This window comes from Theropithecus gelada, chromosome 16 (genome assembly GCF_003255815.1).
Source record: "Theropithecus gelada isolate Dixy chromosome 16, Tgel_1.0, whole genome shotgun sequence".
NCBI classification, from domain to species: domain Eukaryota; kingdom Metazoa; phylum Chordata; class Mammalia; order Primates; family Cercopithecidae; genus Theropithecus; species Theropithecus gelada.
Genome location: NC_037684.1, coordinates 12,010,360 through 12,022,976, shown reverse-complemented (window position 1 = coordinate 12,022,976; position 12,617 = coordinate 12,010,360).

Here is a 12,617-nt window from a genome sequence, read left to right as displayed (position 1 = left end):
CAGAGCAAGACTCTGTCTCAAAAAAAAAAAAAAAAATTAAAATGGTATATTTTTTGTTATATAACAATTTTTTTTAAAAAAAAAAGAAAATATTTTTTTTTTCTTTTTTTTTTTTTTTAGAGATGGGGTCTTGCTATGTTACCCAGGCCAGAGTACAGTGGCTATTCACAGGTGTGATCACAACTCACTGGAGCCTCAAACTCTTGGGCCCAAGTGATCCTCCTGCCTCAGCTTCCTGAGTGGCCAGGATTATTGTTGTGCACCACCACACCAAGCATGAAAAAATATTTTAAAGTGTATGTTTTTGCTACTTTGGGTTTTAAAGAAAGTAAATGTTTTGCGATGCAGCAAACACCTACATAAACACCTATGTACAAAATGTGCTTTCCCCCCCCAGAGAAAAATAGGAAGGATCTTTCCTTTTCATCCAGTTATTAAATACTCATCCTATATCTGCACTATGCTTGGTACCTGAAATACATATTTATGTTTCTGTCCTCAAGAAGCTTATGAGGGCTGGGCACGGTGGCTCATGCCTGTAATCCCAGAACTTTGGGAGGCCAAGGCAGGCAGATCACTGAGGTCAGGAGTTCAAGACCAGCCTAGTAAACATGGAGAAACCCCATCTCCACTAAAAATACAAAAATTTGTTGGGCATGGTGGCACATGCCTATAATCCCAGCTACTCAGAAGGCTGAGGCAGGAAAATTGCTTGAACCTGGGAGGCGGAGATTGCAGTGATCCAAGATTGTGCCACTGCACTCCATCCTGGGGGACAGAGCCAGGCTCAATCTCAAAAAAAAAAAAAAAAAAAAAAAAAAAAAATTACGGACCAGTTTGGGAGATAAGGCACCCATATACAGCAGTCCCTCCTTTTCTGTAGTGGATACATTCCAAGACTCCCAGTGGGTGCCTGAAACCTCAGATAGCATCAAACCCTATATATAGCATATTTTTTCATATACAGTAATGGGTATATACAGTGTAGATATACTGTACAAAAAAGATGATTCATGTCCTGGGCAGGACAGAGCAGAATGGAGTGGGACCATGTGAGTTTTTTTTCACACTACTCAGAATGATGGGCAATTTAAAAGTTATGAATTTATTTCTGGAATTTTCCATTTAATACTTTTGGACCCCAGTTGACTGTGAGTAACTGAAACTGCAGAAAGTAAAATAGCACATAAGGGGTGACTACTGTATATTACACTATAATATAAATTATAACAAATCATTCTAAGAGATCTTTATAATGTGATCTCTTTTTCTTTTCTCTTGAATTACACATTTGTCTTAGTCCATTTCTGTTGCTACAACTGAATATCTGAGATGGGGTAATTTATAAGAAAAATAAATTTACTTCATACAGCTCTGGAGGCTGGGAAGTCCAAGGTTGAAGGCTACATCTGGTGGGGGTCTTCTTGCTGGTGGGGGCTCTCTGCAGAGTCCTGAGGCAGCACAGGGCATCACATGGCTAGGGAGCTCAGGAGAGAGAGTCAACCTGGCTTTTTATAACAGATCCACTCTCACAATAACTAACCCATTCCCATGATAATTCATTAATCCATTAACACATGAGTAGATTAATCTATTCATGAGGTCAGAGCCTTCATGACCCAATCACCTTTTAAAAGCACCACCTCCCAACACTGTTACACTATGGATCAAGGTTCATTTTTTTTTCCGTTGAGACAGTCACTCTATCATTCATGCTGGAGTGCAATGGCATGATCACAGCTCACTGCAGCTGCAAACTCTTGGGCTCAAGTGATTCTCTCACCTCAGGCTTCCAAGTAGCTGGGACTACAGGTTTGTGCCACCACACTCAGCAAATTTTTAAAATTTTTTGTAGAGACAGAGTCTCACTATGTTGCCTAGGCTGATCTTGAACTCCTGGCTCAAGAGATCCTCTCACTTCAGCCTTCCAAAGTGCTGGGATTACAGGCATGAGCCACTGTGCCCAGCCTAAGTTTCAACATGAGTTTCAGAGGAGACAAACATTCAAACCATAGCAATATTCCTTCTCTCTTTTGATATACTATACTCTCTTATCTTTACCTATCATCAACAATTACCATGTTATTTCCCTAGTCTTAAAGCTTTTTCCCAGTCTTCCTGAACATGTATGTGTGTGGTTTTATGTATACATAACATATATTTTGTATATAATATATATTATAATGTATTATACATAATATATAAATATATATTTTATATATTATATAGTATTGTTATATGTTGTATATGATATAATACATATTGTTATATATAATATATATTATGTATAATCCATATTATATATCATATGCATATATACATATTGTATAATACATTATATATTATGTATTATACTGTATTATATGTATACATTATGTATTATAATGTATTATATATTATATACACTATATTGTATATATACATTATGTACGATACATATTATATATTATATGCATACACACATGTATATTATGTATATTATGTATATTATGTATATACACATATATATGATGTATATCATATGTAATGTATCATATATAATATATGTGTGTGTGTGTATATATATTTTCTTTTAAGAGATGGGATCTTGCTATGTTTCCCAGGCTGGATTAAAACACCTCAGCTCAAGAAATTCTCCTACTTCTGCCCAGCTTCCAGAGTAGCTGGGACTATAGCTGCCTGAACATCTTATAGATACATCAACCTTAATATAATAAAAAGCTGGACCCAAATTCCTCAGTATTTGTTAAGCTCAGTAGATGGCTTCACCATATATGTTGTATTCTAAGTTAAAAACATGTCATTTGCACATTTTAACTAAAATGTTTGGTGGGAGGTTGGAGGTATATGGGATCACTTAGGATAATGGTATTTCTACCAGATGGCTCAAGAGTTATCATTATTATACGACTATGTTATATTGCCTATAGTTTTCCTTGTTCCTGTTTTTTCTTTTCTTTTTTTTTTTTTTTTTGGAAGACAAGGTCTCACTCTGCTGCTCAGGCTGGAGTACAGTGGCACAATTATGGCTCAGTGCAGCCTTGAACTCCTGGGCCAAGCAATCCTCCTGCCTCAGCCTTCCAAGTAGCTGGGACTACAGGTGCACACTACCATGCCTGGCTAATTTTATTTTTCTTTTGTAGAGATAGGGTATCACTATGTCGGCCAGGCTCATTTTGAACTCCTTTTAAATTTTTTTCCTGATCCATGATCTTTGCTATTTTCTATCTCATTAAAGAAGTCATATCACCATCACAAATAAAGAACTACAATTTTTTGTTGTTGTTGTTTTGGAGACAAGGACTCACTGTGTCACCCAGGCTGGAGTGCAGTGGTGTGGTTTTGGCTCATGGCAATCTCTGCCTCCCAGTTTCAAGGGATTCTCCCCTCAGCCTCCTGAATGGCTGGGACCACAGGTGCACGCCACCATGCCTGGTTAATTTTTAAAAAATTTTTCATAGAGACAGGGTTTCAACATGCCCAGGCTGGTCTCAAACTCCTGAGCTCAAGCAATCCAGCCACCTCAGCCTTCCAAAGTGTTGAGATTACAGGTGTGGGCTGCCACAGCCAGTCAAGAACCACAACTTTTATTCACAAACTTCTATGTATTTTATACATTCTGATAATTAGAAAAGATTCCAGGCCGGGCGCGGTGGCTCAAGCCTGTAATCCCAGCACTTTGGGAGGCCGAGACGGGCGGATCACGAGGTCAGGAGATCGAGACCATCCTGGCTGACACGGTGAAACCCCGTCTCTACTAAAAAAATACAAAAAACTAGCCGGGCGAGGTGGCGGGCGCCTGTAGTCCCAGCTACTCGGGAGGCTGAGGCAGGAGAATGGCGTGAACCCGGGAGGCGGAGTTTGCAGTGAGCTGAGATCCGGCCACTGCACTCCAGCCTGGGCGACAGAGCGAGACTCCGTCTGAAAAAAAAAAAAAAAAAAAAAAGAAAGAAAGAAAATGAACGCACTTAGAATTGCCCAAGTAAAACTGTTCCAGTATTATTTTCCTATGAGTTTCACTGCAACTAAAAATACTTGAGTATTGACCTATATTGGAACTGTTACAGCATTATTACAACCCAAATCAAGTCATTATCTCCTCCTCCGTGTTCCCATAAAATTTTGTGCAAACCCTACCACAGACTTTTCACAATGAATTATCATCGGTTACATGTCTGTCTTTCTACATATATGATCCTTAAGCCTTTATTCTACACATTAAACCAGCCTTTGCAGCACAAATCCAGAACTACTCAGTCCTTCTATGCTGGGTTTCTACTTCAGATCGTCAAGTAGGCAGATTGTATGTGCACAATCTGACCTCCCAGGCTCAAGCAATCCTCCTGGCTTCAGCCTCAGGTGGGCTTCTTCGAAATAAGGACTGGCCTAATCAGAGGTTATACCGTGTTTTGCTTCTTAGAGCCAAATAGGGATGATGTTTTTCGGGTTTTTTTGTTTTTTTGGAGATGGAGTCTTGTTCTGCCGCCTAGGCTGGAGTGCAATGACACGATCTCAGCTCACTGCAACCTCCGACTCCTGAGTTCAAGCGATTCTCCTGTCTCAGCCTCCCAAGTAGCTGGGATTACAGGGGTGCACAACCATACCCAGTTAATTTTTGCATTTTTAGTAGAGCCAGGGTTTCGCCATGTTGGCCAGGCTGGCCTCAAACTTCTGGCCTCAAGTGATCCACCCTCCTTGGACTCCCAAAGTGCTAGGATTACAGGCGTGAGTCACAGTGCCCGGCCCGTTTTTTGTTTTGTTTTGTTTTTTTTCTCTGAGGCAGGTCTTGTTCCATCACCCAGGCTGCAGTGCAGTGGTGCAATCACAGCTCGCTATAGCCTTGAACTGCCGGGCTCAGGTGATCCTCCCATCTCAGTCTCCCAAGTAGCTGAGACTACAGGTACGCCATCATGCCCAGTAAATTTTTGTATTTTTTTGTAGAGATGGGGGGGTTTCACCATTTTGCCCAGGCTGGTCTCGAACTCTGGAGCTCAAGCAATAACCCTTTCCTCTGCCTCCCAAAGTGGTGCAATTACAGGTGTGTGCCACGGCGGCCGGCAGGGATAGGATTTTTTTGAGACAGATTCACTCTCTGTTGCCCAGGATGGAAAGAAATGGTGTGAACACTGCAGCTCTGATCTCCCGGGCTCAAGCAATCCTGCATCAGCCTCAGCAAACCAGCTGGATGCACCCCACCATACTTGCGTAATGTTTTGAAAAAATTTTTGTAGAGATTGTGTCTTGCCATGTTGCCCAGGCTGGTCTCCAACTCTTGGGCTCAAGTGATCCTCCTGCCTCAGCCTCCCAAAATGCTGGGATTACAGGTGTGAGCCACCACACCCAGCAGGGAGATGTTTATGTTAGTGGCGACAGTAAAGATCAAGAACAAGGGAACAGCCTAGCAGGTAGCGATTTAGATTAATTTTGGCCATAGGATCTATGTCTAACAAGCAGGGTGAATTTAAAAGGGCCAGGACAAGATGGATGGTAACTATGAACATGTTCAGAAAACTCTTTAGTTTTCTGCAAATACGGGTGATGAGGGATGATGATAATTAGGCTGGATTTAGGCCAGGTGTGGTGTTTCATACCTTTCATCCCAAGACTTTGGGAGGCTGGCAGATTGAGACTAGGAGTTTGAAATCAATCTGGGAAACACAGCAAAACCTTGTGCCTACAAATATATATATTTAGCTGGGCGAGTGTCGTATGCCTGTAGTCCCAGCTACTCAGGAGGCTGAGGTGGGAGGATCACTTGAGCCCAGGAGATCAAGGCTGCAGTGAGCTGTGATGGCGCCACTACACTCCAGTCTGGGAAACAGAGCAAGACCTTGTTTCAAGACGAGCAAACAAAAAAGAATTAGGCTGGATTTCTTATCTACATTGTTTTCTCGGGTGACCAGAACTTGTTGACAAAGACTTGCTTTGATTTTTGGTAGTTTCAACTTACACGGGTCATTACAAAATGACCTAGTCATTTAGCTTATATGATGTGTGGTGCCATAGGTATGCCACAACAAGACCTTATTTATTTGATGGGCAGGGAATACGTGCATTTTAGACATGGAGGGCTCTCAAAAAGACTTCAGATTTAGGACAAAAATCGTTGTCTCTATCTTGACACTCTGTGACTAGGCAGTTCACTTTTTTTTTTTTTTTTTGAGACACTCTCACTCTGTCGCCCAGGCTGGAGTGCAGTGGCACAATCTTGGCTCGCTGCAAGCTCCGCCTCCCGGGTTCACGCCATTCTCCTGCCTCAGCCTCCCGAGTAGCTGGGACTACAGGCACCCGCCACCATGCCCAGCTAATTATTTTGTATTTTTAGTAGAGATGGGGGTTTCACTGTGTTAGCCAGGATGTTCTTGATCTCCTGACCTCATGATCCGCCTGCCTAGGCCTCCCAAAGTGCTGGGATTACAGGCATGAGCCCAGCCCAGTTCACTCTTTAAAGTGTAGCACAGTCAGAGTCTGTAAATTATGAAAGTTCTCTAGTATAGGCTACGAATCCTATCATTTTCTTTTTTTCTTTTTTCTTTTTTGAGATGGAGTCTCACTCTGTTACCCAGGCTGGAGTGCAGGGGTACAATCTCAACTCACTGCAACCTCTGCCTCCCAGGTTCAGGTAATGTCTTGTCCCTCAGACTCCCAAGCACCTGGGATTACAGGCATGCGCCACCATGACCAGCTAATTTTTGTACTTTTAGTAGAGACAGGGTCTCACCATGCTGGCCAAGCTGGTCTTGAACTCCTGACCTTGAATGATCCACCCGCCTCAGCCTCCCAAAGTGCTGGGATCACAGGCGTAAGCCACTGTACCCGGCTTGAATTTTCATTTTCACGAATGTATCCACGTGCTTAGTGATACGTATCCCTGAAAAGGAATAGGTTTATTATGGAGTCTAAGATAATGAGTTCCTGGGAACTTTAGAGGATTGGGATGGGGTGTTCCAGTTATCTATTTTGGCATAACAGACCACCCACAACATTAGTGATATAAATGAACAACCATTTTATTGTGCTTTTGTGAGCAAGGAATTCAGAGTACAGCAGGGATGCTTGTTTCAGCTCCATGATGCTGGGCCCTCATCTAGGAAGACTGAAGGCATAGGGTCTCCCAGTTTCCCCCACTTTCTGTGTCCTGACCAAAAATCAGAGCGCCTGGACGGCTCTGTGACTCTGCCAGATGTATGTTTTTCCCAGCAAGCTTGAATTCAAACTGGGGCCTTGAACATCCCCAGGCCCTGATAAAGGTATTTAGGTTTACTACAAAGAAACCGGCCCCAGCACTGAGCCAAATTCCTTAAACCCTCATGTAAACTCTCTGCTTTGACCCCTTTGCAGCAGACATACCCAGGTAGAACATTCTTTTTCTCTTGACCTCTGTCAGGAGGATATGAGGCAGCCCTCTGCATCTAAGTTCCACTAATACATGCTTGGGACTGATCAGCCTGGCATTTAGTGCTTCTTTCTTGTGAATCCCAACCAGCCTCATCTTGAGATGGTTTGGAGCACTTCGTGGGAACATTCTTGCCTCCACTTTTGGGGTGACCCAAGCTACAGGTTCAGTGGGATAAAATAAAGGGTGATTCAAATATCTTAGAGTTGGAATCGTCTGAAAGTTCTTCACCGAAACATCTGGTAGCTGGGCTGGGATGACTCAAGGGCTGTACTCTGGGGCTGTAGACCAGAGTGCTTACGTGTAGCCTTCCATGAGGCTTGGGCTTTGTCAGGGTATGTATGAGTAGAAAAACAAACTCAGTTTCTCCTACTATACCCTCATAACATGCCCATGACACCAGCTGTGTGGACTTTTTCCCTCTACACATCAAGCAATCAATCAATTCTGCAGCAGACACCAGGTGGGTATCCTCTAGTTCAATTCAGACACTATCTACTTGGAGAAAGCATCAGATCCCACAGGCTGAGGGCTCAGTCCCATAAGACTGCCCCCAACTTTTGATGCCAACAAATGCCAATTGCAAGCCCCAGGCTGTTTTACTTACGCTTCTGACAGACTGGCTATAAATCAGGGTTCTCATGTCGCTCTTCTTGGGTTTGATTAATTTGCTAGGTGGAACATTTACTTACATTTACCAGTTTATTATAAATGAATTTTTTTTTTTTTTTTAATTGAGACAGAGTCTCACTCTTGTTGCCCAGGCTGGAGTACAGTGGCACGATCTTGGTTCACTGCAACCTTTGCCTCCCTGGTTCAAGCGATTCTCCTACCTCAGCCTCCTGAGTAGCTGGGATTACAGGCGCCTGCCACCATGCCCAGCTAATTTTTGTTTTTTTAGTAGAGATTGGGTTTCACCATGTTGGTCAGGCTGGTCTCAAACTCCTGACCTCAAGTGATCCACCCGCCTCGGCCTCCCAAAGTGCTAGGAATACAGGCATGAGTCACCGTGCTTGGCCAGGATATTTTAAAGGATACATATTGTAAAAGAAAATAAAAACAGGACCCTCTAAATTTATTATGCCACTTAAGAAGTTAAGCCCTAGAGACCGAGTCAAATAGCATGTTTGCAAGTTCTGGTTCTTACAGAGTAACTCGCTTCCTCATTGTTCTTGTTTTATAAATGACTAAGGGAGACCACAGCTCCTCCCCTTCCATTCAACTTTGTTGTAGATTAACTGCCTCCTTTATTGTTGTGTACCTAACTCAGACCAGAGGGCACAAAAGACCCCATGACTGCTACATTTTCAGTGTGTAATGTTAAATATACCTTTCCTGAAAGAAAAAGACCACCTGACTAATCAGATTGTTGTAACTATGCATTAAGCCTTATATAGAGCTGGATGCAGTGGTTGGCGCCTGTAATCCCAGATACTCAGGAGGCTGAGGCGGGAAGATCCCTTGAGCATGGCAGTTAGAAGCTGCAATGAGCTATGATTGTACCACTAGACTATAGCCTACACAACAAATAAGACCCCAGAGAGAGAGATGTTGAAATTCTGTTAAGCTTCCCCAATCTTTATCTATATAAACAATCCAAATTTCACATTCACAAAACACTGACTTCCATCCTTTGGAATCTGTATTTCCCAGGAGGCTGTTCTCAAACTGTGCTTGAATAAACTCTCTTTAAACCAGACTCTGGCTGGGTAAGGTGGGTCACATCTGTAATCCCAGTGCTTTGGGAGGTCAAAGTGGGAGGATTGCTTGAGAACTCCAGCCTGGACGACACAGCAAGACCCTGTCTCAATAAATAAATAAATAAACTAGATTCTCACCCTTTTGACTATTTTAGGTTGACAAAACGAACAGCCAGATTAAGAGATACATAGGGTGAGGAAGTCTGGAAGGGTCCCAAGTGTAAAAACTTCCATCCTCATCAAGTTGGGATGAACTGCCTTTTAGACATGTAGATGTATTTTTCTTCAACTTCTTGGAAGCCCCCTGCACTCAATCCTTTTGGTTTTTATGGAGGCCTCATTACACAGTCACAACTGATTAAGTCATCGGTCATTGGTGGCCTTCAGTCTCTCTTTCCTCCCTGGAGGTGGAGGGTGGGGCTATCAGTTCCAACTCTCTGAGCACTCGGTTCACATTTGGTTTATATGTCACCTTTTAACCAATGCCCTCTTTGGCTATTATATCCAAAATTGCTGCTTTCCCTTCAAAGTTAACCTGTCTCTGGTGATACCCCTTCACTTATTCCCCACTGCACCCAGTAATAATCTTGTCTGGGCACTTCTTCGGAATATCTGCAAGCTTTAGGGCAGGAGAGTACTGTGATTTGATCTGACTGATGACTTAGAAAGAAAACTGACATGTAGTGTGAGACTGTTTTGGGATTAGAGGCTGTAAATCTGGGTTATTCTTTAGAATTGCTTCCCTATCATTCTCGCATTTTAAATAAGCATCCCTTGATGTGGAATTTCTTATAGAGCGTCATCTTTCCATGCAAGGAAAACAATTTTTACATACTCTCTTCAAATGAAAAATTTATATACTTGGCAAGCAGCAACCCCATCCGGTGGTTATCAAGGGCTTTCTAAAAACCACCTCGTTAATATAAGCTCAGGTGTGGTTGCAAGGGGCTTGTTATAAATAACACAAAACTATCTTTCATCTTTGTCCCGGGAGCTGTTTCTGAGCTGTTTCAGAAACCAAGGACAACAGGTCAAATATTTTCACAAAAGATACTCATATTGCTCTAGTCACTGAGGAAATTACAAGGGTTACAGGAGCTATGAGTTAGGAACCATGGGGAAAAACCAAAAAATATATATCATATCACACAGGGTATGGTGGCCTCAGAGTAGCTGATTTTCTTATATGGTAGCTTAGGAATCCAAGACTGTTTATTATAGATAACAAGGTGACCTCTGAATGTCCTTTTCTTTCTTTTTTTTTGAGATGGAGTCTTGCTCTGTCACCCAGGCTGGAGTGCAGTGGCGTAATCTCGGCTCACTGCAAGCTCCGCCTCCCGGGCTCACGCCATTCTCCTGCCTCAGCCTCCTGAGTAGCTGGGACTACAGGCGCCCGTCACCATGCCCAGCTAATTTTTTTTTGTATTTTTAGTAGAGACGGGGTTTCATGTGTTAGCCAGGATGGTCTCGATCTCCTGACTTCATGATCCGCCCACCTCAGCCTCCCAAAGTGCTGGCATTACAGGCGTGAGCCACTGTGCCCAGCCAAATGTCCTTTTCTGATCTAACCTCAGAAGGTATGCAGCATCACTTTCACTGCACTCCATTGGTTCGAGCAGTCACAATCCACCCAGATTGAAGGGGAAGGTATTTAGATCTCATCTCAGTGAAGGAATCCTTAAGGAAATTTCAACTTAAAAGTTATCACAATGGGGCCAGGCACAGTGGCTCATGCCTATATAATCCTAGCTCTCTGGGAGGCTGAGGAGGGTGTATCACCTGAAGTCAGGAGTTCGAGACCAGCCTGCTCAACATGGTGAAACACCATCTCTACTAAAAATACAAAAATTAGCTGAGTGTGGTGATGCATGCCTGGAACCCCAGCTACTTGGGAGGCTGAAGCACAAGAACAGCTTGAACCTGGAAGGTGGAGGTTGGAGTGAGCTGAGATCAGGCCACTGCACTCCAGCCTGGGTAACAGAGCGAGGCTCTGTCTCAAAAAACAAAAATAAAACAAAAAACATTGTCACAATGCGCATCACAGTCTCTTAGGATTCTCAGAAATCTATTTGGACAAGACTCATGTCTCAGATATCTCTGTCTGGTGCAAGGCCTCCTGGCAAATTTGAAGGTACCAAAAGTCAAGAGTTAAAGGGGATTTGGTGGACTGTAGGGGTAATTTTGTGATACTATGGTCCTGTGTCTAAAATGGTATAGGTGGCCACAACAGTTTAGGCCTCTTTTGTATTCTACCCTTTTCTATTTTACCCTTCTGGAGCTGGGAGAGCATAATTCTGGATCTTCTGGTTCTCTGTGCTGGTCACAGATTATTGTCATTTTCTTTCTGACGCACAAATCTGATCTGTTTACTTCCCTGTTTACAATGCCTTAAGGATTGCCTATCAGCTCCGAGATAAAGTCCAAGGCCATTAGCATCACATATATGCCCCTTTATGTTGTTTCTGATCACCAGAAACTCAGATTCTATGTTCCAGTCCAAAACATGGAAAGCAGCATGGTATAATTACTGAGTCCAAATCAACACTCTGGTAAGCTTCTGGGCTTTCATTAATTTTCTGGGGTGCAAGGGAGGACCTTTCTTCCCTTAGTCCACAACAAAATGGCCTAGTTTCCACTGGTTTCTCTAGTCAGCCAGTTCTGGAGGGCCCAAGCCTGAAAATGGATTCTAATTCTAGAGCCTATGCTTCCTTTTGACCTTTGACCCTTAGTATAGATGCCAGCCTATTGCTCCTGACTCCTCTAACCCTCATGGTGAATTGTTTTTCAGGGATCTTATCCTTTTTGAGATAGGGTCTGGCTCTGTCGCCCAGGCTGGAGTGCAGTGGTGCTGTCTTGGCTGACTGCAACCTCCAGCTCCCAGGCTCAAGTGATTCTCCCACCTCAGCCTCCTAAGTACCTGGGACTATAGCTGCATGCCACCATGCCTGGCTAATTTTTGTATTTTTTTTTTTTTTTGTAGATACAAGGTTTCACTATGTTGCCCAGGCTCATCTGAAACTCCTGAGCTCAAGCAATCCGCCCACCTCAGCCTCCCAAAGTGCTGGGATTACAGGCATGAGCCACCGCACCTGGCTCCTTATCCTTTTTAAAAAAAAAAAAAAAATATATATATATATAAACTCTTCTGGAGCTGGGAGAGCATGATTCTGGATGTTCTGGTTCTCTGCGCTGGTCACAGATTATTGCCATCTTCTTTCTGACACACAAATCTGATCTGTTTACATATATATGTGTGTGTGTGTGTGTGTGTGTATATATATTTATATATATATATTTTCTAGACGGAATCTCCCTCTGGAGTCTCCCAGGCTGGATTGCTGTGGCACCATCTTGGCTCACTGCAACCTCTGCCTCCCAAGTTCAAGCCATTCCCCTGTCTCAGCCTCCCAAGTAGCTGGGATTACAGACATGAGCCACTGCGCCTGGCCCAAAAAAAGATATAAATTTTTAATTTTTGTGGGTACATAGTAGATATATACATTTATGGGGTACATGAGATG